The 27,445-nt window shown below is 45.4% G+C and overlaps 1 protein-coding gene across 4 annotated transcripts in view; it reads right to left on the bottom strand.

Annotated features, from left to right (window-relative positions):
• SHROOM4 (shroom family member 4) overlaps positions 1-27,445 on the bottom strand; it is a 365,241-nt gene that overhangs the window by 284,838 nt on the left and 52,958 nt on the right. The window contains exon 1 of one of the 4 annotated variants that reach the window (XM_069211862.1): positions 10,223-10,440. The exons of the other annotated variants lie outside the window; for them this stretch is intronic. The gene's annotated coding sequence lies outside the window, so the exon portion shown is untranslated. Of the gene's footprint in view, positions 1-10,222; positions 10,441-27,445 lie in introns of those variants that run through there. 4 annotated transcript variants of the gene reach the window in all.

Raw genomic sequence — 27,445 nt, 5'->3', positions numbered from 1 at the left:
GCATTTTTATTAATCAGACCCTGAAATAAATTCGTTAAACTCAACTGGCAGTGCACTGGCAAAGCTTTGTCTCAAGCAGAATGAATCTGAATGCTTGCTTGATTGGGTTGCCAGGGGAGGAAGCTGGCACGTCTGCCCAGTCTCTTCCAGATGCCCCCTCTTTGTTGTGGCACACGCAGACACTTGTTCTTTCCCTTCTACTGATGCTTTCTTTCTCCAAGTGGAATTTCATGGGCTCCCATGCCCACAGATCAGTCCATAAAGCCATTGTCCATTGCAGACTTCTGGCACTTGCTAAACATGTCCCCGAAAGGGGCATTTAAGTCCAATGAGCTTCATTGTGGCTTCTCAGGCCCTGTAGTAATGCAGCGACTGCAGGACGGATTTAGCCGGCAGCTTCTGCCATTATCTCAATAACGACCACTACCAGCCCTAGAAGGCAAAATGCTCAACAGTGACTTTTAGGAAGATACAGCATCTGTACCAACCCTTTGGTCCAGTTCACATGCTTGACTCACTCAAGCCTAACGAGTAGTGACAAAGCCGATAGGCTTGGCTTTTGTACAGTGCATGCCCACAGACATATGGCATCAAAACACACATTAAAAAAAGACCATACATCCATTCAACAACAATCTCAAGTAACTTATTCATCTAGCCCCCGATAAATAACCACAGCCTATAGTCCCCCTCATCCTGCCTCCATCTCCTCCCTCGTGCAAGAGATCAGATTAGCTGCCACAAGAGAAACATTTCTCTTCCTGTAGCCATTTCAGGATATTGCGCACATCCTCGAGTGTCCTGGCAAAAGCAAAAACAAAACAGCAATATGTGTGGCAGGGTAGGGATACCCCGACTCCCAGGCCACAGTGGGGTCCCACTTTGCATACATGTATTAAAAAACAAAAGATGTATTAGATGCTGCAGGATCCACAAGCCACTGGTGCCTCACTAATCATGGACACCTAAAATGGCGGCCTTGAGCCACTCAACCAGTTTTATTACTGCAGTTCTTGGCCACCATGAATAGGTCTCTGTAACTCGTGAGCTATGTACAAGATTCAGGATCCATGTTACTGTACAAGAAGGCGTTCTGCACCCCCGGCAGTTAGGATGCAAGACTTGGCCAATAGCCATTCCCAGCGGTGGTAGCCCACAGATAAAGGCCTGGGCGCAGGTAGCCAGGCACTGCGCTCAAGACCCGGAAAGCAAGGCTAAGACCACTTGTAGCAGGCGTTGTATGCCCGCGGCAGGTTGGGCGTAGGGGCAGGGGTTAGGCCAGGCTCTGCACCAAGCCCTTGCAGCACTAAGCACAGCAGGTGATGGAAATTAAGTACAATAAAAAAACACACTGAAAAAAACCACACTGACTTTCACTGAAAAAAGGCATGGTTGAAAACTGAGTTACGGTTCTGGTTCAAATGTGACAAACCACTGTAATTCGCCAGTTATGGCTACCAGAGTGTGTGAAGCACATGCAGCGGTGTAACTAAATTTGAGGGGGGGACCTGCTAAGTAAATGAAAGAGGGGCCCCTCCCTGGTCCATCACCTACCACTTTTGCACTGACCTCTTGAGCTCGGGGCTCCCCACACTGTGGAGGCCGCAGGACCTTATTTTACACCACTGAACACGTGATAACTTGTGACGTCCATCATGCCCAAAACACCAATTTGCCAATTCTACAGTCACACAAAAACAGTTAACAGGAGAACAACATGGTGCTATTTTCTCTATATGCCCCACAATCTCCGGCCTGCTGTACTTTTTGAAAGTTTTCCTGCCCCTTTGTCCATGGTTGCCTAGTCTCCCTATACCTGTGCCGGTCCATTTTCGTACAGAGCATTGCTTCCAACGGTACATTCCTGGCCCTCGTTTTTAGATCAAGCATGCACGCTCTCTGACCTGTTGTAATCTATCTGTGGGCTTTTAACCACACCCACTGCACGCCCATCACTGTCACTCGTTCATGGGCTTGCCTTTCAAAAATCCTTTGTTATCATTGGTAACTGCTTTACGTTTGTCCCTCCTTGGGGCAGTTTTGTTACTACCTTGGCCATCGACCTTGTTACATGGATAATTGCAAGTTTGCCAATACGTTTGATTGCAAGGGAACTTCTTTTTCCTTTTGTGATTCTTCTTGGCGCTCATGCTCATTGCGGCCCTGGCGCTTTGAATCGGCTTGCTTATGTGAAACTGTTTTACTTTTAATTTTCTATTTATTTTGCAAGGAAAGTCAACTTAGGAACTTACAAAACTAATAGCTCTAACTCGAGCAAACACGAGACCCATTGCATTGCACATGCTTGTTTCTCAGATGGGGTGAGGCATGGTGTTTATTTTCCCATCACGTTAACTGAGGCATCATTCTAATTGCCACAGAAAGTGTTTCACCGTTTCCGTGTAGCACATATGTAGCTATTCACTGCTAAAACCCCAGTGAAAAAATGATTTATGGTTCTTACTCAGATATGACAAACAACAGAAATGACCCTACATTTTTCTACACAACACCAGGTTAGCTGCACTTTAACGCATAACACCTCCCACGACACACCTTATGCAGTACCTTGCACCACACACAACTTTAATACAAAAAACAAGAAATCTATATCTGCTTACCACAAACTTAACACTCTGGTATCAGTGAAAACCAATAAAAATATGATCCTGAATTTAATTAGTCAGAGATTAATCTCAGGGAAAAAGGGCTGAAGCAGGTAATGAAACCGATAAATTCACAGAACCGTTGTTTGTTGAACGAGTGTCTTAACACAGATGTGGCACTTCGGAAAATCACTCTATTTGCAGGTGAATGGTGACCTCCAGAGATTATGGAATGATGGAGCCCCGCCTTCTCACTCCCACCTATGACCAATCAGAACACACGTCAGACTTCTGGGATATGTTAGGCAATAACGCACAGCTCCCAGTCAGGGTTTCCACTTACTGCAAAGTCTCCATATCTCAAAGTTTCCTACAGACCTTTTCACATCCAACCTAAAAAAAAAGTGAAATTAGCTCTAAAAATAAGTGGTTTATTGGTGGTAAGGTCTAGTCATAAATTCACAGGTTCGGAAAAATCTGCAGAGACCTTTCCATTACACACCGGTCTGCGCTTTATAGCTGCACCTCGTTCACTTGACGAATTATTAGGCGTGAGACTATTGTTTCTGTATTCCTTTAGAACTGTCCAGAGATCAAGCAGTTATATTCACTCTGTGCGCCCTCTGATGCTGAGATAAAGAAGGCCATGTGTACTTCATAACAGTTCTGCACAAGTAGGCTTTCAGGGGGATGGGAAACTAACTGGGGGGGGGGGGAGACCAGGACCATGCTGCAACCCCTGGCTTTCCCTTTGTGACCCCTGGCACTGCCTTTGCGACCCTCTGGCTTCAGAGGTGGCAAATTCTGTACCAGGAACACAGGGGCAGCTGGTCCTTATGGAAGTCAGCTGGGACTCCACTCTCTTTGTTTTCTGTCAATTCTTATTACACTAATAGTGAATAATAACACATTATTTATTATTAGTGTAAAAAATGGGGTATAATTAGCTGGAATATGCCCTTCCTTGGCAACTGAGGTAAGTAAAAATGCTTTTAAATGTATGCTGTGTGTGTGCTTGCAGGTGAGTGTGTGTTTATGTGAGCGAGTGTGTGTGTAAGTGTGAATTTGTGAGTATGAGTAAGCATGTATGTGTGGGTGAGGGAAAGTGTAGGTGAAAGGGTGCGTGATGTCATTTCCGCTAACCCTGGCACTTTGGTGAATTGACGGCAGTGGACAGGGGTATTGGTGAAGGGGCATAGGAAGCATAGTGGAAATTCCAGTGCACCAGCTGCAAATGATGTCTACAGGCTGAGGCAAATGAGCTTTTCCAGATACTGAAAGCGGCTTTGGGACCTGTTGTCTTTGTAAATGCCTTATAGTCATGTCAGACAGCCTCAGCAGGATGGTCTGTGCAGAGCAAAACACGTTAAAAAAAAGACACAATGACACAGCCAAGTGAGGGTACATTCTCTATTACACATGCACACCTATAATGACATGAGTGGCATTTAAAAAAAAAATTACCAATCCAAATTTTAAAAAAAGAATTAGGAATAGTGTTAAAGCACTTTAACGTTACGTGGCGTAGAAATAATTTGTTGCCTGGTTCTCCACAATAACACTAATAATAATAAGTGAAATAATAAATGAAAAATTACCACGGATAGAGGCGGGCAGCAACAGGAAGCAGGAGGGTCGGAGGGGTAGGCAAAGAGAATGGGGAGGCGTGAGGGCGCGAAAGCTGTGCTTGAGGCACAATCACTTGCGTGAGTTAGGATACTTTTGTGAAAAGCATGAGAGGGTGAGCAAAACACGTGATGTGGGAGAGAAGCACACATGCGAGTGAGAGCACCACAGGGAGTGGCAAAGGGGGGAAAAGAAGTACACAAAGTAGACAGCTGGAAAACACATGCACTCACAGGGAATGCTTAACCAAGGCAATGAATAATAAGCATTTGCAATGCAACGGGTCTCGCGTTTGCTCATGTTAGAGCTGATCGCGTTGTAAACTCCTAACCCGACTTTTCATCTATCGGCAAAGGTGCTTTTATGTACATAACCCGAAAAAGTGAAATTAACTATGTAAAGCGCTCGACTTCTGCCAAGCGAAATCGCGCTAGGAAAATAGAGAAAAAGCAGTCCACGATCCGACAGAAAACAGCAAGCCTTGCATGTTTTTTGTACTTGGTCGCTGTGCTCGAGGAGGGCTAACCACCGGAAAAGGCATGACGTGTGCATGCCTTCCACTAATGAAAGCAAGCAGATTTTACTAGGCAAGCCCACAAACCAATCAAACACACTGACATGACGTTCACAGGGCTCCGAGCCCTTTTCTAATTACTAAAGCGTCTCGCTGCGATACGCATGCGCGAGCGCATGCAACGCAGGCTCGACCCTTAAAAGCAAGCTGAGATTGATAGTAAAGCCAACCAATGGTAAGTAATGGACAGGCTCTAAGCCCACTGTAAATTCACAATATTTATTTTGCAACCACATGGTTTGTGCTGTCTGATAAGCAAAACCTGAGAACAAGGGGAAGTTTTGTATAAAACATACTATGTTTTTTCCATCCACGACACCTGAACAAGGTATTAAAATTAAGAACATACTATATTTTATCACCCTGGTGTCTGTTTTTTGTAAGTGGCAAATTGTGTTAAACTAATCTGTATTGTGCTAATGTGCTGTGATTTTTTTACTGCCTCTATGAATGATAAAACAATGGAAACACCAGCTAGTTACATGTATGTTACACTGTATTAAAGTGAAAAGTAGCCATGTAGAGATGGACTCTACAGCATGTGGGGCTGTGGTAGAGTTACTCAGTGATATTTTAAACAAATTTGTCCCCGTAATTGGCTCTTTCCAACGCTGTCCGTGTTTACGAGGCACAAAGCCTGTGAGAAATCTATAGGTTACCATATAGCCCATCCCAGTTCAGTAATATTATATTTCAATCTGAAAGTGTGATTTACACACTCTTGTAGTTCTCCGAAGCAGTCAAGTGGGCGGTGCAACTGGGCTGGTACACACTGATTTGCACTGACCAGTTGACTGCTTCAGAAAACTACAAGAGTGTGTAAATCACTTCTTGCGCGAAGCGGGCAGGGCGGCGTGTGGAGGTAAGGAAGGGCGTGATTAAATTAAAAATATTTTTTTTAAACGTACCTCCTCCACGGTTATCATTTTTGGGGGGAAGGATTGCAACTGCCGCTGCTGGCGGCGGGGCAACGCTCCTCCGCCCTTATGGAGGAGCCGCCCCTGTGTACGTGTAATGAATCTTAACAAATGTAGGAAGGAATAGACACTTCCCGCAACAATGAGGGCAGGCTGTTTCTCCTCGTTGAGTGATTTTGTTTTATTTGCAGAAAAGTGACTGAATTTTCCTTTGATTTCACAAATGGTGAGAGGGAGGAAGCGGTCGGAGAGTGAAAGGGATGGGACAGTGGATCTGGGAAGTGAGTCAATGGAAGGTGTGAGTATGGGAGAGAGTGGGTGGGGCACTCGTGGAAGAGAGCTCAGGCTGAGAGAGAGTAGATAGCTTGAGAGCAATGAGAGAATCTCCACACAGTGTGAGTGCTAGTCACGGGTAAGAATGTGTAGATAAGGGTAAGGATGTGAGTGAGGACGCAAGCGAGAGGGCAGATGTCAGAGAGTTGTAGAGTTTCTGAGAACAAGGGGTCTTGTGTGTTACAGACTTCAAGCTTCAGCTCAGCAGCCTGTTCTTTAGTTTTGTGGTGTATAAAATGTTTCTGGGAGCCATGGAGCCGAATATATGTTCAAACCTCATATGCTACCAACTGGCTCTGGCAGAGTCTGTGTGTAGCCTTTCACAGTGCTTAATTTGTAAATAAAAAGGTGATGGTGCCCAAAATCCTCCTTTTAAACACGCTGCTGCTGCAGGAATACTGAGGTGGCGTTATCTTGAAGCATTCTCGGGCCTCTTCAATCCATATAAAGCCACTCCCTGCCCCCACACCTCACTCTTGCAGCTTTCTACTTTCTCCTTTTGTGATGCTTTTTCGTTTTTCCCTTCCTCCGTCTTTCCCATAAGTGTCTTTTATTCGCCGCAAATCCCCGACCCTCAATAATAAGGGCCGGTGCTCAGCACCGGAAACAACAAGCACAAATTAAGCTCTGGCCTTTTACCTTTCTTTTGGATGGACTATAAATGTCCATGTCCCTTTTCTACTATTTGCAGTGCCCAAAAGGTAACGTGTGCTGCTTTATAAAACTCACAACAAGATAACAGATCTTCAGCGAACACCACTAGGCAGGCTTGGACTTGCAGTTTCACTTTTCCAATTATAAATACGCCACATATATTTGGGCCTACAAATCCCAGCATGCTTGGTGATAGTAGATGAAAAACCAGGATTGGCCCATGGTCACCCTCATGATATGACACCAGTAAACAGCTGTGGGTGCATATTAGCGCCACGAAGTAATCGCACAAAGACAGCCAGCCCATCAAAACCATCTAAGTAAACAAATTGGTGTTTCATCTGCTGAACAAGCATCATAAGAGAGGTTCCAAAGTTATCCCAATTTGACTCGTTTTTTACTAAAAAAACAACCACAAGAATGTGTTTTGTGAGAACATCTAAAGATCTAGAACCGCAACAGATACTCGGGCAAAGAAAACTGCAGGAAGTGTTTGAACAAGTGTTTCTGTAACTAGACTAAGATGTTCACCATTTACACAGGAATTACAACAAGCATTTGCAATGCAATGGGTCCTGCATTTATTCGAGTTAAAATTATTAGCGTTGTAAACTACTAACTGGACTTCTCTTGCCACATAAACTGAAAAGTAAAACAGTTGCACATAAGCGAGCCGACGGCAGCCATGAGCACAAAGCAAACACACAAAAGGAAACCGAAGTTCGCTCGCAGTGAAACATATCAGCAAAAGTGAAATTATCCATGTAACAGTGTCGATGTCAAGCAAAGCGCAATGTCAAGCAAATCGCTTGACTACTGTCCCGCGAGATCACACTGCTTCTAAAATAAAGAGTGAAAGTATTCCAGAACCCATACGGAAAACATGGCGCCTCGTATGTTTTCAGTAGTTGGCCGGTGCACTTGAGGCGGGCTAAACACTGGAAAAGGCATGACGTATGCATGTTTTTCACTAATGAAATCAAGGAATTGTAAAAGGCAAGCCCACGAACCAACCAAACTGATAAGTAGGAAGGACATGGGCGTGGCTACAAGCGCACAGAGAGATTACAACAGAGACCCTAAAAAGGCACAGATGACCTTCTAGTATTAAAAAAATAGCTACTAGCATGGACATCATTTAGGGGACACCCGTGGTCACAGCTGCGACCCCTGGCTTGCCCTTTGCGACCCCTGGTCTCAGAGTTGACAAATCCAGTGGCAGGAACACAGTGGCAGGGCGTCCTTATGGACGTCTGCTGGGGCTCCCCTCGCTTAGTTTTTTTCTCAATTTCTATCGCACTAATAGTGAATAATAGTACATTATTCACTATCAGCGTAAAAAAAACGGAGGCCATTTAGCTGGAATATCCTCTTCCATGGCAGCTGAGCTAAGTAAAAAAAAATGTTCAATGTATGCTGTGTGCGTCCTTGGGGGTAAGAGTGTGTTTATGTGAGAGAGCATGTATGTAAGTGTGAATCTGTGTGTGAGGATGTATGCGTGTGTGTGTGAGTGAAAGTGTCGGTCAAAGGGCGTGTGATGTCACTTCCGCTACCCCTGGCATTTCGGTGAATTGATGTCCATGGCTACTGGTATTCTGCAAGAGGTTTATACTGCAATACATGTACATTTTCAATTACTTCCGAGTCAAAGGACACAGGAGCAGAATCCAAAGAGAATAAAGTGACGCAGGGAGAGAACGCGTCCAATCAGGGACGGCGGGCACCTAGGGCTGCAGTTTTGTGATCTCGGCGCAGGCGCCTGAGCGCCTGGAAAGTCAGCTCAGAAAGCAATCTTGAGTTTTTCACTTTTCAGTCCTTTCTTGAGGCTTATGTGACAATATGTAGGGACTGGGGGCACTCCATAGTCTTGGCCCATACGGGGTTGCATTTCTTTCTGTCTGCCTTTGTTTCTGTCATTGTCCTATTTCAGTTATGATGCAATGAACACAGTGAGTAAACATGGGCTTTTTGTCACAGAGAAATCCCAGGGATAGTAGAAAAGTGCTTATCTCGAAACTGTGTGCCCAACGGTAATGTGCCCTGACGAGGGGCACTGGATGCCTCAGACTGGCAAGCAATGTACCCGAGTGATTAAGCAGCTGTGGAGGGAGACAAAAGATCTTGGGTTTTATTCCCGGCGTCTCCCACGCAGCCAATAGATCTGCGTTGTCAATCTCGCATAATGACAACGTGTGCAAACATGCATTGGTATATTTTCATTGCAAGAATATGCCACAAAAACAAAAAACGAGGAAAAAAACAAAAATTCCAACATAAATGTGGCAGCCATATGCTTGTATTTAAAATACAAAAGTATAGCATTTCATATAATTTTAAAATAACAGTTGGCTGCATCCTAGTAATTCGGTGTGCTTAGACCAATTACAGAAACTTTCTTTAGTCACAGAAAAATATGATTCCTAAGGTTACTGTTGGCTTTGCATTACTATAACCGCAACTAAGTTTTAACACACAAGGGTGACTAAAAAACTAAAAAGACTAGAAATAACAAAATGACTGGCAAAGTATTTGCAGACCAGCCTTAGTACTGAAGGGCGCTTCTTTTAAACAGATGTGCACATGTGGGCAGGAGAAAAAAATCCATCCCTCACATTGCAAGAGTTCCAGTGGCTCGAGAGGGCTGAGCCATCGCCCCATTTTGTATGCCGTGGTGGGCAAAACTATGGATGACAGACAGACAAGCAAATACATTAATAGACCTGACCTAAATCCCATCTATCAATGTATATTTGTATACATTTTTTTTTATAAATGATTGATAACATGAGGAAAGCAAGAAATAATAAGTTGTTGCTAAGTTGCACCTTAAAAAATGGAAACCGGAAGTCGTCAAGGACAAAACTTCCTTAGTCTTGCACCTAGATCAGCAGATAAGCCTGCTACACAAGCCATTCCTTTTGGAATCCAAGCCAGTCTGTGCTCCTTCTTGGAGTGGGCGGGTTCCTTCACCAACACAAACACTATGCATTCTCCAACAGGCCTTCCAAGCGCCTGCTCCTCTTCAAGAGAAGTATCCAGTCCGTTCAATCATGCATAAACAAAAAGCTCATTTCTGATTAATACAATATTTTATAATTGAGGAGACAAGAAAAACAATTGTGCACCTCCTGACAAAAGTCAATAGTGCATGGTGAATTCTGGTGCATGCCCTCCCTCGCTTATCAGCCGAACTACAGCCTTGACTAGGCCCTAGCTTCACCATGTCAGGGCATGAAGAACACGCACAAAGTCTTAACATGGCACGTGAGGCAGATCAACGCGCGCGCACACAGCCAGCACAGCTCTGCTGCCCTGTAAGTGGGCAGCCTCAGGCCACAGAAACCAGTCACAACACCCAGCAGTACGGTTCAGACAAAACACAGCACAAGCGTCCATAGCAGCACAATGTACCACGTGCGGGGCATCTGGTGCGCACAACAGCTCTCTCAGCCAGGACGCGCCACGCAGGGCCCTACAACAGAACTTTTTACAAATACAAAATCAAACTGTACCTCTTCCGTCTCACGGGCACTTCACAGTTTTCATCAGCGAAGGAAATCAAGTTTTTGCTCCCAAAAAAGGAGTAAACAACGTTCCCACTCACAAGGCAGCAGAGACGTAAGCCCCTAATCTTAGGATAAGGTACGCCCTGGTGACGGAGGTGGGCGCCCCCTGGGAGCTCCAGCACGGGTCCCCTGCGCCCCCAGCCCGCCGCACCATCCACCGACTCCAGTCTGATTCTGTCGGGACTGCGGGGCGCAGACAGTGGCCGATTCTTCGCACCTCCTCCGCCCCCGAGCGCACTGGGCTGGGGCCTAAATGCCTGGCCTGTTGCAGGGCTCCAAACGCTGCCAGACGCGGGGCCGAAAGCCAACGCGTGGCGAGGCCGCACAAGGCAGCTTCTGTATCGCAGCTTTCGATCTAGGAGGCCTGCCAGCGAAGAGCGAGGGAACGAGGCTGACAAAAATAGTCACGCGAAATGGAAGGAAAATGCGAGCCTGAGAGGGTGGGGAGAGGGAAAAGGAGGCAGAAAACTAGAGGAGAAAGGTAGGTTGAGGCTTACAGCCAGAAATGCAGTCTTTTGGGGATATCCAACGTCCCGGTGTGAGACAAGAGCTCCAGGAAATGTTTCCAGAAGGAATGTCTCCGCATAGTCAAGTCAGGCCCACAAACCGGAGCTTGAATTCTGTGGGCGAATGTGTTCGACATACTATAGACCAGTGGTCTACAACCTTTTTAATGCTGCTCCCCCCGTGAAAAATAAAAATCATCGCCCCCCCTCAACATTTTTCACAATTATTTTATTAAACTGGCAATGTTTAAATATGTCTAGACTTATTTAAACATTGCAGTTATGTTAACGATTTAAAATTAGAATCAAATGCACCATTGCCAAACAAATAATTCTGGTCAGGCAGGCTTTACTAACATGTAAAGGTATCCACAGTGTGATTATTAGAAACAAAGGTGAGGGGTTTGAAGAATATTTAAAGTCCCTTCCCTTTTGACACATTCTCCCAGCCAGGATAAAATGGCAAAATATGTTAGAAACGGCACATTACAGAGCAGTGTACTACTGTTCACTAAAACAAAAATTTGTTATCAGTATAAGGCTTCTTTTGGCCAGAGCCTGGTGCGCCCCCCAGAGATGACTTGAGGACCCACTAGGGGGGCCCGCCCCCAGCTTGAAGACCCCTGCTATAAAAACAAACAACCCCCCACCCCCACCAATCAGAGGCAGCCTAGACCCACATGGACAGAAATACTGTACAATTCAGGAAAAGAAACACACATCCACCCAAAAATGGTCAGATGCTTCCCAAAACCAACTGCAACACTGCAACATTAGGTTTTTGAATGACCCACCACACTTCATGGGTTATTCAGGAAAAGTAGGAGGGCAGGACCTGTGGGCTATAGAATCTCCACTATGCCCGTTCTTCGTGGCCCGGGCATGCCTTCTGAGCCCTTTACCTCTGGAGCTGATGCAGCAGGGCTTATGGCATCGGCAAGGCAGGAGCGCGCGAAGACGCGGAGAGAATGGTGTTGGGAGTGACCACCACCACCGCCCCTCACTTTGAAGCAGTGAATTCAAGATGGCACCACCAGGAGAGTTGTGTCACAAGGGGTACTCCCCTCGCCTGCGAGGGAGTGGAAGGTGGTTGCCGTTGGCATCGATGCACCATAGTTGGAGTGCGGAGCTCGGGTCGGCTATCAGAGACAGAGGTGTGTGCTGCTGCCTGCCTTACCTGGAGCTAGTGCGGACTTAAGCAGCATGGGAGCGGATGCGAGCTCACAGTGCAGGAACTGGGGAGGTGCTTCCGAGAGGAGCGGCAGACATCATGCCTGACAGCCTGATGACTCTCAAATGAGGGTGAGGCCAGATGTCTAAGACAGTGATCCATTAATTTATTAAATTAAAATGCAGGAAGGAAAAAACATTTTTGGAGAGTGATGCAGGTTTACAAAGGGGGTGAACTTATTGAAGACTATGGTGGCCTGTTGCTTTTTAGGTGGATGGATATCACTGAAAAGGGGATAGCATCTGCCACATGAGGGTGAGTTGATATGTATGAGACATCTGTTGCTAGACGTGAGGTCCTGTGACTGTAGTGCAGTTTACTGATTGAAATACCCGGGAAACACCAAAGGAGATAATACAGGGCCAATTGTTTGGTCTCACTACAGACAGCTTCTAGCTGTCTGTGGTTGAAGACCTCTTTTGGACTATACCAAAAACTTACAATGCGCTTAGCGCCAGTCGTCTGCTTACCATTGGTTGATTTTCTTGTCGCTCATATTTGCTTGCTTTTTAGGTTGAGTGTGTAAGCATTTTTCAACCTGCTGCTATCTATCTGTGGGCTTTTAACCACGCCCATCACTTTCACTTGTTCATGGGCTTACCTTTCCAAAATCCTGTGATGTCATTGGTAAATGCTTTACGTTTGTTCCACCTTGGGTGGTTTTGTTACTGCCTTGCAGACTGACCCTGTTACATGGATATTTGCACGACTGACAATATCCTTCAGCATGGGCAAACTGATTTTTAGGGTCGAGCCTGCGTCACATGCGCTCGCGCATGCGTATCACTAGCGAGACGCTTTAGGTATTAGAAAAGGGCTCGGAGCCCCGTCGACGTCACGTCAGTGTCTTTCATTGGGAAGTTGGCTTGCCTGTTAGAATCCACTTCCTTTGATTAGTGGAAGGCACGCATATGTCATGCCTTTTCCGGTGGTAAGCCCTCCTCGAGCGCAGCGACCAAGTACAGAAAACATGCGAGGCTCGCTGTTTCCCGTCAGGTTTGTGGACTACTTTTTCTCTATTTTCGCAGCGCGATCTCGCTGGGCAGAAGTCGAGCGCTTCGCATACTATCGACCTTGTTACACAGTTAATTGCACTTTTGCCGGTTACGTTCATAATTGCACTTTTGCCGGTAGGTGTGAACTGTAGCAGCGCGATCGCGCTGTTTTTTTCTTTTAATGCAAGAAAAATTCGGTTGGGAGTTTACAACTGTGAATAGCTGTAACTTCGACAAATGCGAGACCCTAGTGCATTGCAAATGCTTGTTTCTTTTGTCTCTCCCCTTCGTGCTCCATGGCAGCTATGGCCCTCACAGTGCTCACAGCGCCAACAGCGTGAATTCCATGGGCGGTATTGAAGCGCTGGTCACATTGTTCACACTGTTACCTAATCATAGTCATTTTTTTTGTCTTTCCCCTTGCGGTCCAAAGCTTTCCCAAAAACACTTATAATTGATACATGCTTTACTATAAAACATAGAAATCCGGAAGGCGACTCTCCCGGCAGAGTGAAGAGCCGATACTACAATATTCACTTCACTTGGGAAAACTCAACCCATAATGCTTTGCAAGAATTATTTTTTACAATATTTTTGCCAATAACTCAGCCTGTGGTGGTCCTAGGACAATAGGACCACCACCAAAACTTCCAGCACAACACACTCTTTCTGTTTAGGTCAGCTCTTTGTCTCCACAGTAAGGTAGTGGGGACCCCAAAATAATAAGCCCTCCCACCATTCGGTCCCTTTTTTATCTCTCTTATGGCTGGGACTTTTACTTTACAGCTGGGAGTAGTTTGTGTTCTAAGAGACTTAGTAGTGCAGTAGGCCTGTTAGCCCTGAAAATATGTACTGCATTATGCCCTTTAGGGGCTAAATATATGGTTGCACACCACTAAGTTAGCGGTGACCCCAAAATAATAACCCCTCCCACCATTCAGTGTCTTTTTAGCCTTTATCATGGCTTGGACTTTTGTTTTACAGTTGAGATTAGTTTGTGTTTTAGGAGTCCTGTTTGTAATGTCAGTGCAGTGATCCTGCTAGCCCCGAAAGTGTGTAATGCACTATGCACTCTAGGGGCTAAACACATGGTAACACTGCATTACTTTTGGTCATTTTCTTTTCAGGTGGTTATGTCCTCTAGGGGCTAACTATATGGTTAGATGACCATGTTTCTTACAATTGCTATTTTCATTGAGGTGTCTTCTAGGTGTTGTTCTGAGCATTACAGTCTAATGCCAAACGTTTATTTCTGATGAAGGTTTTTATTGGGTTTATATGATAATTGTATATGTTTTATTAAGCTCTCCTTATTGCAATTATGACCCTGATTCGTATTACACCATGGCTGTTTGCACTCTCTTGATATATTTAGGGGACCCTTCTAGTTTATTTCTCTAGTTACTCCTCCGTGGCTGTCTTGTGTCTTTTTTTGGGGGAGTTGTGTTAGCCAGCCAGCAACTCTGATGGTGGGGTGGTACTCTATTGGAATTAGCATGGCAGATTTAAATTAGGATGCTAAATGGCAACATTTTCATTTTTGGCTGCAGATAGAGGAAGAAGGTAAATAGAAGTGCTTTAGTTACATGCAGGGCTACTGGAATTATGTGGCAGGAAAATACCAAATTATGAGGCAGGGTTGACCAATTTCTTATGGCAAGAAAAGTCTTGTTATGAATTTACAACTCGATAGCTCTAACTCAAGCAAAGGTGAGACTTATTGCATTCCAAGTGCTTGTTATTCAATGTCTTTCCTTACTCATCTTGTGTTAGTCCTTCCCCTGGAGCATAGCCTTTCCACCATCATTTTGACTGGATGGCTTGTATGCTTCCACTGATCATGTTCAGGAAACGACTTTTTTCTTTAACCACTCAATGAAAATGCATGTGTTTTACTGCTCTCTTCCTCCTGGGCTACCTCAAGCCTCATAAACTCCCCCACTGGCACTCTTTGTGTTGCATCCCCCCCCCCCTACATTCCTAGGCATCAATATTGTCCCTACCCCTGCCTTTTTTGTTTTTTCTTTCCACTTCTTGGCTCCAACATAAGGCCTCCATTGTTCCCAGACCACTATCCTTTGCTCCCAAAACCCTATTGTCTTCCTCCCCACATGCTCTCCCCACAATCTCTTTTGTTGCTCCCCACCCCTCCTGTCTCGAAGCCAAGTTTTAAAAACACATTGTTTGGTTACTTTTATTGGAAACCTGGCAGCTGCCATTTGCTGTTCGGCCTGTTAGTTTTACAAAAATGCACTTTCATGCAAGTAAAAACATTTTTTCAAATTTACTTCTTCCGGTTGAGCCATCCGTCTTAGAACAGTAACTAAAAAAAAAAAAAAAAAATGGCACTTGCATCAGGTATGCATGAATGTATGGTGTTGCATGTGCATTCTTGCATCACTGCAGGTGTTTTCTGTACTTTTTTGCCAGTGTTGCACAGCATCAGCAAAACCAATCTATGGCAAAAACATGGCAAAATCAAAAGGCCAAAAAGGCAAGACATATTGGCTTTGCTAATGCCGGTTTTCAGTGGAATGGAGGAGAACACCATGGGTGCGCCTGAGGAGGCTTGCGCAAAAATTAGTGACTTACTGGAAGAAGGGGCGCTGAAGACAAAAGCGCTGAAAATAATTTTGACACATCCGGACAGAGCAGACAAGGTGTCAGCAGGGGTGTTGTCATGCTTGGCAAAAGTGGTGCTAAAGGTGTCAGGGGTGAAACCTTCTAGCAAGGAGAGTAGGATATGTGGAGGAGGAGTTCAGCGAGCAGGTCGATTTACATGGCAGTGTGGACAGGGGACAGTAGCGATGAGCCACTGGATAATGTGAGGTGCGTGCTGCACATTAGAGTGTTGGGTTTCTTCTTTTGTTGGGTCTTACCTAGGTCACACAGGCTCAGAAGAAGATGCTCCAGATTGCACAAAAGAAACCGCTGACTGTAGGTATCAACTCTTGTCTCCATCGCGGAGGAGGGTGAAACAGGACCTACATCTTTCTCCTGGTGGAGTTGGCACATTTTTCTTGGAAAAAAGGCTAAAAAGACTGCAAAGACAAGGAAGTGGTGGAGTAAGGAGGTCAATGTCAGCATAAAATTGATTTGCACTGCACTGCTTGATTCCTTTCAAAAGCCAATGTCCAATTATGGGAGCCCTACAAGGGCCCCCTGCTATCTCCGCAACCTCCTGATCACTAGTTTTCCTTTCCCTTGCCTTGCGTCCTTGTCTCTCCCTCCTGTCCACCACCGACCTTCTCAATGTTATTCAAGGGAAATGCCTTAGTGGTCTAATGTATCATATGTATCATATGTTCTCATCCCTTACGCGACTGTCTGACTTCATGCTAGCTACCATGAACACTTATGCGTTATTCCGGATCTGCAACTAAGGAGAAACATGTGACATTGTCCAATTTCTTTATGAGCGACACTAGGAATCCGGCACCCAGAAAGATTTGGTTGTGTTAAAGAGCACTGGTGCCTTTTATTAAATGACTACCCGTTCCATCAATGTCAAGCTCAATGAGTGACACGTGACACATGTCCAATGCAAGCCTTCATGGGCTGTGCAGGGGCGTGGGGACTGTCAATCTGCTAACTCTTAGCATGATGCCGGAGCACCCAATGTGCCACACACCGAATACTTGCAACTGATAGGGAATTCAAAGAAATGCCAGTTACCCTAATTGTGGCTAGATAGTCTAGCAATGGTGGGGTTCTCTATGTTGGTGTGTACCACAATGGCCCCCGTGCAGAAGTCTTATGAGCATAAGTGATGGTTTGTTTTCACATTGTTACTTTACGACCTGATTTTCTGTCTATTAACCCAGAAGCTTACTTAACATATGTGGCCTTCTTTGGAAGGGTACACATGTTAAATAAGCAGTCATACATGATCTAAAATGATGTATGGTTAGCGGCAAACACCCGTGCAGAAGCCTCCTCTCGTCACCTTTGTTGTACCATCAGCCAGGCAGATGTGAATCTATGCAAGAGCTGCAATGAATATTCTGTAAGTTGAGATGGGGAGTAGGTAAACACTACCCCACAGTGTAAGCAACACCATAAGTGACTATTAACTAAAATTAACATACCAGGGTCAGTTATTACAGGCCACAGCCAATAGATGTTGCAATCAGGTTAATGAGTTGCTGGCAGCAAAGAATAAGTCACCAGTGTGCTTGTGAAAAAGTATTTCTCAAAATATCAGTTGAGAATAATCCGCTCTTTATTTCAGTGCAATGATAGAGCAGTATTAATTCCGAAAAAACACCTGGACCTGCGCAGCCCTATGAGCTGAGTATCAGTCTTAAACACGAAACCCAGATGCTGTGCTGCCCACAACTTCGAGGACGCAAAATGGTACTTGGAGGAACAGTTCTGATTGACTGCCAAGGAGCCAATCAGGTTAGTACAGCAGAATTGATTGACTGAATTTTAGTCAATCAGCATTGCTGCAATAAACATCAGTGATTTTTAGCACCTCTGATTGACTGTTTTTTCTCCAATCAGAAGTGTTGTCTATGATTAGAACATTTTGATTGGCTGAGTGTAACACTTCTGGCCTCTGTTCTGGCACTTTCATCTGTGGGCAGGTCTGCTCAGTTAATCATGGCTTTTTGTGGAATGAAACCCTCTTTTGACACTATTTTACCGACCCCAAAGCAGATCCTAAATAAATGTCACATTCACACAGTGACCCGCATCCGTGCACCACATGCAGAAAAACATAGTAACCACTACTGTCCTGATAAAACCCACACACACCAGAGCAAGAGGAACAGGAGCTATGGATTCTGGTATCCTCTATATTCACGGATGGGTTTCATAAACTGAGAGACCTCTGCAACACCTTGCAGTAGTGGGGGGCACTAGCAGTGAATTAGGGCAGTAGCGGCCGGCAGCTTTAGGAGGGAGAAGGGCGGGCGGGAAGCACACACACACTCATTCTTTCACACACAGACACGCATGCACATCCATTAACAACACTTATAACATTCAAACATGCACGAATGCACCAAACATTAATTTTAAAAGTTTACACACACTCATTCTTTCACACACGCACACACATCCATTAACAACACTCATAACATTCAAACATGCACGCGCGCACCAAACATTCATTTTAAAACATCACACACACACACACACAATTACCTTCAGCCTCAAGGTCCCAGGAGGGTTGGGACGGCTGCCTTCCCTCATTGGCTGACCTTAGTTCAGCCAATGATGGAAGGCGGCAGTCCCAGCCTCGTCACAGAGTGTGATGGGGTCAGTGAGACTGCTGACCCCTCCCCACTCTGTGACGAGGTGTCACTGATTGACACTCGCCCCGGGCACTTCAGGGCTTAAACCTGAAGCGCCCAGGGCGAGTGTCAATGGGTGACGCTTTCCTCGTCACCCAGGGGAGGGCCTCGAGGCACCTTTGCTGAGCCGAGGAGGTCACGCCCATAGGAGCTGTGACCTCCTCAGCCAAACAAGGTTCAGCTCAGGCAGCCAGGTGTCTGCGCAAATCGTGCATGTCTCACTCCTGGCTGTCTGAGCTGGAAATGAAGTGTGTCTGTCAGGCTGAACTTTGTTCAGCCTGACAGACACTCTTCATGAGGGGTAAAAGAGGGGGGGCGTGGCCCCTCTGCCCTAAAGGACAGGCCATGCCTGAATTAGGGTAATCCACCACACTACCTCATCCTTTCTAAACCACCAGACTGCACAACCTCATCACAGCAGAGAAACACACGAGGGATGGTCTTTGGCTAAAACCTCTCTCCCATCCTTCCTCTATAAAGAAGCCGTGCATTATAAAGTCTTATTAATAACTCCCGTTCAATATCCACTTATAATTTTCGGACACTTTAGGAAAACAAAGACTCTATGCAAGCCCTAGTCACCAGAAATGTTAAATCGAAACCGCAAAATGACATTAAATTTAGCGAAAGACACTAGACAGCTTCCGCGTATGAAACGGACCCAAAAATGTAATTGGTCTTCGGAGCAGCTCGTAGTGCACGACTGGATTGCTATGAAAGAAAAACATTAAACAAAACAGTCAGAGGCAATGCCAGCGCGCAAGGCTGCCCGTCAAAGGCTGCTGTAAAGTGTTGCCCCATCCTGTAGCTACAATACGACCAAAACACAGACAGCGGTTTGGAAACCAACATTATATTTTTCCATATGATGCAACCCTTAACGTCCCGCCAAAGGCATTTTCTTAAAGCTGCAGAGTGCCTTAGAAATTCGATGGAGTCTTTTTTTCTTATTTATGCAGAACACAACCCATGGACATATCTAACACCAGAATGGAATTTAGAGTAGCGCATAGACAGTAAAATAGTGATATCCTAACTTCAAGTTTAAGTGTACAAGTTAACATTTTAACAGGTTTTTTTGGGGAATTCTCAGACTTCAACCTAAACCTAATTCACTTGTTACTTCCAGAGTTAACAGTATGCTCGCTGCTGGTAAGCCCTGGTAGGACAAACTCAGTGCTTAATTTGTAAGTAAAAACGTGCCGTGCTCAAAGCCTTAAACACGCAGCTGCTGCACATAAAGTTGGAAACACGGAATTACTGAGACAGCGTAAACCTGAAGCCATCTCGGGCCTCTTCCATTTACAGCCACTCCCCGCCCCTTCAGCTCACTCTTGCAGCTTTCTGCTTTTTCCCTTTGTGACGCTTTTCGTTTTTCTCTTTCTCCGTCTTCCCCATTTGTATGTTTTGCTCGCAGCAAATGCTTGAGGCAGAAGAATAAGCGCCGCCCCTCAAAAATAAGTGCCGGTGCTCCGCACCGGAAACAACAAGCGCAAATTAAGCACTGGACAAACTGGGCAATTCACAATGAGAGCCTAGGAGGTCTTTTACACTGAAATTTGAGCACTTATATCTCAGTTTGTGATTGCAACACATTCTTGTGACTACTGACATGATTTTTGTGACTGAATTAAGGCATAGTAGGGAAGGAGTTCCTCCCCGTCGTTGTTGTTGTGTGTCACATGATACAACACTACTCAGATCTTGCAGCATTAGAAACACATATAGGATACATTTCAAAACTCTAAAAACGTGTGTAATAGTTTCTCCACTATCAGGAGCGAAGTAAATTATCAGAATTGGGAAGGGAGGAAAACACGCCCAAAACTTGAGGTGTGAGTGTAGGGGACAGGGGTATACCATAGAGAAAAATACATTTTGCCACTCCTAACCATTTCCTGATAGCTGGGACTTTTTATAAATGTTCTATCACCTGTGGGAATTTAGGAAGAAGAAGCACCATGAGTAGCACAGTTCATGAACCACGTGACATTATAAGGTGTGAAATGTGTTTACGTGCTCCCCACGTGAGGTGTACGTTTTTGCAGATCTTCTCACAAGACCTTGAATAAAACATTGTTGCTTTCTCTCCAATGGTGTGTGCTACATAAATACCACACCTATGGTGAAAATAGTTGATCTTCAACAAAAAAACAAGAGAGAAAGAGAAAAGGGACTACTACAAGACGAGTGTTCCAAACATAACCACCAGTTCGCGGAATAATGCACAGCGTCTGAATCCAGTTGTTATGCCATTTACTGTTTTTCCAGACCACCGCAGCATACATCATGGGGGAGTGGGTCAGCCTACTTCAGCCATTGCCTAACTTTACTGTGATTGATGGCATTCTGCTCCTTCATGAAAAGCACATCCATACACAAAGTAATTATCTTCTGTGCCAGGCACTCCTGTGGCAATGTGTGCTTTTTGAGAGAATATATTTTGTAGCCATTTTTTTATATTGCTGTGGGTCCAGCAGCTCTCTCAACAATAAAGTTTTACAAAAAACATGCCAAAACAATCATTGAGAACCTGCACATTTCTGGAATCTTGTTTAAGGAGACTGCACAAGACCCATCCTAGGAATACCAACAAAAATTACAGCAAGTTCAAGAAAGGCTGGCATTTTACCCTCTTCAGGGATGCTTTAGGGACATCAAAGCTACAGTGAGGACGCCCAACAATACACCCCTCCCCTGCCTTTGCAAAAGGTCTCCTGGGCACAGAAAACGATTACTCAATATCCTGTGGAATACGGGCACCTCCACAGTAGTGTAACACAAGACGATGAGGCCGCCTGCTGGATATGAAGAGGGGTCCATGAGCCTCTGATGTCTCACAGATATTCAATGGCCTTGTGCCAAGCAGGCCCCCCCCCCGAAGGCTTGAGGACCCCTCAGGCTTGCGCCCTCCCTCCTGCACCGCAGGGACTGCAGGGGCCTGTGTTACACCCTGCACCCACAATGCCTCATTCCTAGAACACCTGCACCAAACACCACAGGCTCCCAAGGTGCCACCGCTGCACTTCCTGTACCCTCTCGAGGAGGCATCGTGACTGGAGAATCTGTCCTATAACTTGTCTCGCAATCACCACCCAGCTCTTGGTAACCACGAGGAGACAAGCGGCCGCACTATCCCACATCCCCGAAATAAATGAAGGGCAGTAGGTGGCACAGGCCCTCAAGCAATAGGATTACGTATGTGTGAGTTTTCCAGATTTTGTTATTTTTAGGCAGGGGCATGGCTTCATGGTGGGAGGGGGCGGGGGGGGTGTTTGTGGTGTTACACCTCCCAAATAAATATATTTTCTGGGAAACAGTTGGCTACAGGAGTTTTTAGTCGGTGTGGTGAGGCGTCTTGGATTTCACAAGGAATTTTTACATAAACACCAACAAAAACACACACACACTCTCTCTCTTTGCTTTGAACGTCTTAAAAAATGTTGGTTATTTTGCAAAATATTGTGTTTTCTCTCACTAAGTACCCTACCAATCAGCATTCATCTCCCTTCCCACTGCCCCTTAGGCCCCTCTCATGTACCCTGCTTGCATGACATTGCTCCCTTATAGTACCCTGCTATAATGTATTTAAACATTATGGGCCTCATTACAAGTTGTAACCGCCGTACGGTCGCCAATGTGGCCGCGCTCCCGCCGTGCCCATTATGACATCCTCGCTGGGCCGCAACATGGGAGCCGGCTCTAAATGGAGCTGGCGGTGTTGCGGCTGTGCAACGGGTGCAGCTGCACCCATCGCGCTTTTCACTGTCTGCTGTGCAGACAGTGAAAAGCAGTGTGGGGCTGTGCCTGGGGGCCCCTGCACTGCCCATGCCAAGGGGCCCCCGCGACTCCCCTTCCCGCCAGCCTTTCCATGGCGGTTCCTACCACCATGGAAAGGCTGGTGGGAAGGGGACTCGTAATCCCCTGGGCAGCGCTGCCCTGGCAGATTAAAACTGCCGGGACCACCGTGGCGGAAAACCGCCAGTCCCGGCTGTGCGAACGCGGCGCTTCCGCCGCGGTTGAAATAGGCAGAATCACCAAAACAGCCCTGGTGGTCTTTGACCACCAGGGTTTTAATGAGACCCTATATGCCAGCCTGATTGATGGAAAATCTGTTATTGCCCCCCCCCCCCAATCTTACTGACCAAGCTACGCCGCTGTGGTAGGGGGCTCTTTATGGAATTAAATGAGCTGCAGCAGAAATAATAGCTGAGAATGTTCATATCACTGACATATCACGACTGTGGGAGCTATCTCCTTGTAAAGGCTACGTAAGAACCACTAGTAGTATGTTTATCAATACCACCCACAGCTCAGCTACATACAGATCTCATTCAGTATTGAGCAGTTTACAAAGGTTTGTGGTTTTGTAATAATGGACACCAGACGCAGGGTATCTCTACTTCTTGTGTAATTCTATTTGTGCAATATTTAGGATTGTGTCTGATTCGTCCTATTCTCTACCTCCTAAAATCACTAAACACCTCCAGTTTGTAAGAGGTACCTAGTTTCCCATACATGCCCATGAGAAACCTTCCTTCTCAGCCATCATCTGGTGCTGAAAGCCACCGGATGCTCAGAGAAGCCCTCTGCCTGGACAGTTCAATTTCGCTGATAAGGATGGCAGAACAGTCGTGAGAGTCTAACTCATTTGGGGAGGGATCCTGTTGGGGCGGGGTCCAGAAAATTTGAAGACAAAAAATGTATAGCCCCCTATACCATGAATTCGAAAACCAAAGTAAACTACAAGACACGTGATTATTTCGTGCTTGGGTTCAACAACCAAATTGTTGTCAAGCTTTTGTACTTATGTAAGTTTATGAATATCTATGAATGTTGAAGGATTCATTATTTACAGTTGAAAGTAATGTCCATTTGTGTGTTTTTCATTTGTCTTCGGATTTTTGTGCCTTATGTTTTTTACGTTATGTTTGTCATATATGATATTCATGTTGTGTAATCAGATATGTTAATGCCACAAATAAATGAGTAAATATCATTAATGTTTGAATCTGATGGTTAAACTCGTTGTTGACTTTTCGACCTCAATACATAGGTTATGAGAAGATGGCTGACTTGAGGGTGTTAGAAGCTTGATGACAAGTGGTTGTTGAATCCAAGCACAAAATAATCACGTGACTTGTAGTTTACGTTGGTTTTAGAATCCATGGTATAAGGGCATGGATGTCAAATCACCAAAATGCCAGTAGTAGCAGAAGTGACATCACATGCCATTTGACGTTTACTTTCACTCACACACACATGCTTACACATACACACACACACACACATTCACACACTCTCTCTCAAACACACTCTCACCCTCGAACACGCATACAACGTGCATTTAAAAGCCTTTTTACTTACCTATATTGTAGCTAATGTTACTCCATTTGTTTACACTAATAGTAGATACAATTATTCACTATTTGTGCAATAAAAAAACATGACAGAAAACCAGGAAAGTGCAGGTCCAGCTGCCCATGTGTTCCAGGCACAGATGTTTCCTCCTCTGAGGCTAGGGGTCGCAAAGGCAGTGCCCAGTGTCGCAAGGGGCAAGCCAGGGGTCGCAGCTGCGACCCCTAGCAACCCCTAAATGAGGTCCATGTATAAGGGGTTACACATTTTTTGTCTTCAATTATTTTGAACAATTGTGAGAAGCATCTCCATGCGCTGCCTCATCCATGAACATCAGGCCGGTGATGAAGAGAGATGGGTCCAGGATGTGGTCAGATCTTCCACACTCTTCACATCCCACGTCTGAAAATTCCAAGCTCTGACCATTCAGCTGCACTCACCAGCTCACAGACAATCCTCGACAACCAATCACAAGCTCTCTAAGTACACCTTCTTGAATCACAGCACATCGCCATGACAACTAGCACGAAATATGCTAAACTGACCTGGTTTCACAGATAAACCAACTGGGTCGTATCCCTTTTTCCATCACACTCTGCACTTTCACATCTAACATTGAAAACTTGAGGTGCTCTCATAGTACATTTAATTCTCTAGAGATGCTGGCAACCCTGTTGTATATTGACATCAAAGCGGAGTGCCCGGGCGCACCAAGCAAATTCTATTGGTTTGGTCTCTCTTGCTCATTAAAGCACATGGCTTTGGCTTGCCCATTAGGTATGAGTAGCTTTGGCTCGCCAAGAAAGCCCAAAGGTGTTTCCTGACAGAGCTGACGTGCTCCATCAGGCCCAGAAGAGACAAGACATCACAACTCACAAAACAGAATCTAAATATGTCCGCAATGAACAGGTCTGAGTAGGTCCCCTGACCTCCGCAGGGACTGGTGTCACAGCCCCCATAACAGATCCAGTATGGTTCTCCCCACCTGTTGGATTTGACATACTCTTGCACCAGTGGCAAAGCCACAAGACCCCAGCCATACACCTGAGCAAGAGGCAATGACTAACTTAGCATTGACCAGCGAATTAAAACCCACCTAGGATCGACCACTGCCAACGTTAATAGGTCTGGGGTTGGCTGTCAGCCTTTTGGCTTTGTCAATGCTTGTTTTGCTTTGTCATGATTTTTGTCAAAAGTATATTGTTGGGGGAATTACTGTTCATCTCCCACCCCCAGAATCAATCTGCACCAGAATCGACATCACGAAACTAATGTGAATGTGATAGTAGTCACATTTTACGCAGATTTACCAAACAGCGCTGGCATTACTAGCAAATCAAAAAAGGCCCTTTGAGTGGTGCATGAAACACATCTACAACTACTGCATTTTGTAATAGACAGATGCACATATTTTGTAGCATTCACACAAAAAATAATAACCGTATTCAAAATTATTTGGGTTTTTTTCAGTGAAAACGCCTCTACACATTGGAATACAGTTCTACATCAACACACAGAATTATGTTCAAAATGAAAGTGAATTCCTACAAAATGATGCTTGGGTGCCTCATTTTTGTAAAGGCTTTCTTTAACATTCTGCATTTTTTTAAAGTTATTACTTAAGGCAGTTTATGTTCTTTTATTGATACCATTTTTGATGCACTGACTTGTAAGTTTCCCCCAAATTGTGGTTCTTAGACACCGGCTGTAAAACTGTTGTGATGCTGCACACAAGTGGCCACCAGGTATTAAAAGTTGTTGCCAAGGGAGGGGAGGCTAAGGGCTGTTGCTAATTAGTTTTGTGTTTGCCATGTGTGTCTCCGCACATCTCCTGCAACATTGAAGTCAGCATGAAGAACATTTAGTGGGGGGGACTGCTGCCCCCAGGCACGACATCCTCTGCTTTCTCCTCTTTCTTCAGCAGCCCCATCACAACCCACCTAAAACGCAACTCCACCGCACAAAACTACGGTTTCAGCCCCGCAATCCCAGTAATACAAACCGAAACTATAAGACTAAAATGATATTGCAATGCTACACCACTAACACTACTGTTACACATCCATCCAATCCCGGTATTGCTAACACTACAAAGCGACAGTACTGCTAAACTGCTGCAATTACTTAACAGCACTGTGGTCACAACCTCAGGCCTGAACGTCTCCCCTTATGTGTGACACAGTTGAAATCATGGTCGAATATCAGTTGTGGGTTAAGACCAGGGCCACTGAATTGATTTTGCTGGCTGCTCTGATTTCCGCATAGTTATGGATTTGCCATATTTGCCACATAATCCTTCAACTGTTGCATATTCTTCAGATTCTAACAAAACAATTGTTTCTAGATCAAACGGATCAAAAGTCACTAAAAATGTGGCGGCGGGAGTTGCTGCACACTGGAAGGCCCTTCCCAAAGGTTGACCGTCACCTTTCTGTTGTTTATTGGTGTATGTGGGTGTCAACTGGTACTAATTAAGCGAAACCTTTGCCTAGAGCCCAAAAACATGTGTAAAAATGGCAAAATAATTAGGTAATAATATCACAAAATTTACAGCAGTAATTGGCTTTCCTTGTCCCATGATATATTCAACCCTGACATAATTGTAGTCATCCCATGGTGCTTACATAATTCCAGTGGCCCTTTTTAAAACATTTAAATTATTTAAAAAAAATAGAAACGTTACTCCCGCCTAAAGCGTCTGTGTGAAATTCGTACAATTCCTATTTCTATTTTCTAGAGTGTGCAATGCCTGAAGGCCCTGGCGCTGCAATCAATTAAGAGATGAGAACATTACTGCCCAAAGTTTCGGAGTTTTAAGGTATTTCTATACTTCGCCAATGAATACAATTACTATGGGCCATGGGGGGTGCTGCAGGCTTGCACAACAAGGCTTAGATAGGTTTACATTCTGCCTCGAGAGTTTCATCTTGGCACTCGTGTAAATAAGTTACTGAAGGGCAACCTGTGCTTCCAGGGGGTTGTTGTTTCTGAAAAGCCACTGGCCCAGAACAAAGGTTTATGTTTAGAGCTATTCTTAGAACTGTGTGTGCGTGCGCACGTGTTAATATCTGTGTGTGTGCGGGTGTGTGAGCTTTGTAGGACGGAACTTGAATGCAATGACCAGGCACACCTGCCACCACAAGCTGGCATTGCAGTGTAAATAGGTATCACCTTTTCTAAATTGTATATAAATCCCAAAGTTTTTTTTGGGCGCTTTCTTGGCATTACATGCACGTGTGCTGCGGCTGGTTTCATTTGTGTTACAGCAATACTACTCAAAATGGCCTTGCCGCGGCATGCCCATTTCACTTGTTATACCGGAAACTGCGTCAGAAGGTGAGCAGAGCTAAGGATGCACTTCTGCCCCACGCCACCCATATCCACTGTGCCAGGGGCCGCTACTCCATGAGGGCGGAGGAGTGTCGGCCACCCCCGCCGCCAGCAGCGACAGCTGCAAAACGTTTTAAACTGTGTTTATTATTGTTGTTTGGTGAAAGGGGCGGGGCCACGGGGGTGACGAGTGTGAGTGCTCAGCACTCCCCCCTCAAAGCACATGTGCGTTTGGCCAGCCGTCTCGGGCCGGCCAAACACACATGAGCTGTAGGCTCTCGCCAGCCCAGCAACACAGTCTGCCTGGGAGCGCCGAGGCTGGGCGCTCCCGGCCAATCCTGACGCTGCTTTGAGCAGCGTCAGGATTGGCCGCAGGACAGCCTGGGAGCCTGTGCCTGCAATCGACAAGGGACAGAGGAGTGGCGCACGAATATTTCTAATTTTAT

The sequence above is a fragment of the Pleurodeles waltl genome, chromosome 10 (genome assembly GCF_031143425.1).
Source record: "Pleurodeles waltl isolate 20211129_DDA chromosome 10, aPleWal1.hap1.20221129, whole genome shotgun sequence".
Classification (NCBI taxonomy): Eukaryota; Metazoa; Chordata; class Amphibia; order Caudata; family Salamandridae; genus Pleurodeles; species Pleurodeles waltl.
The sequence above is the reverse complement of the archived record's forward strand: the minus strand, read 5'-3'. Positions and strand labels throughout refer to the sequence as shown.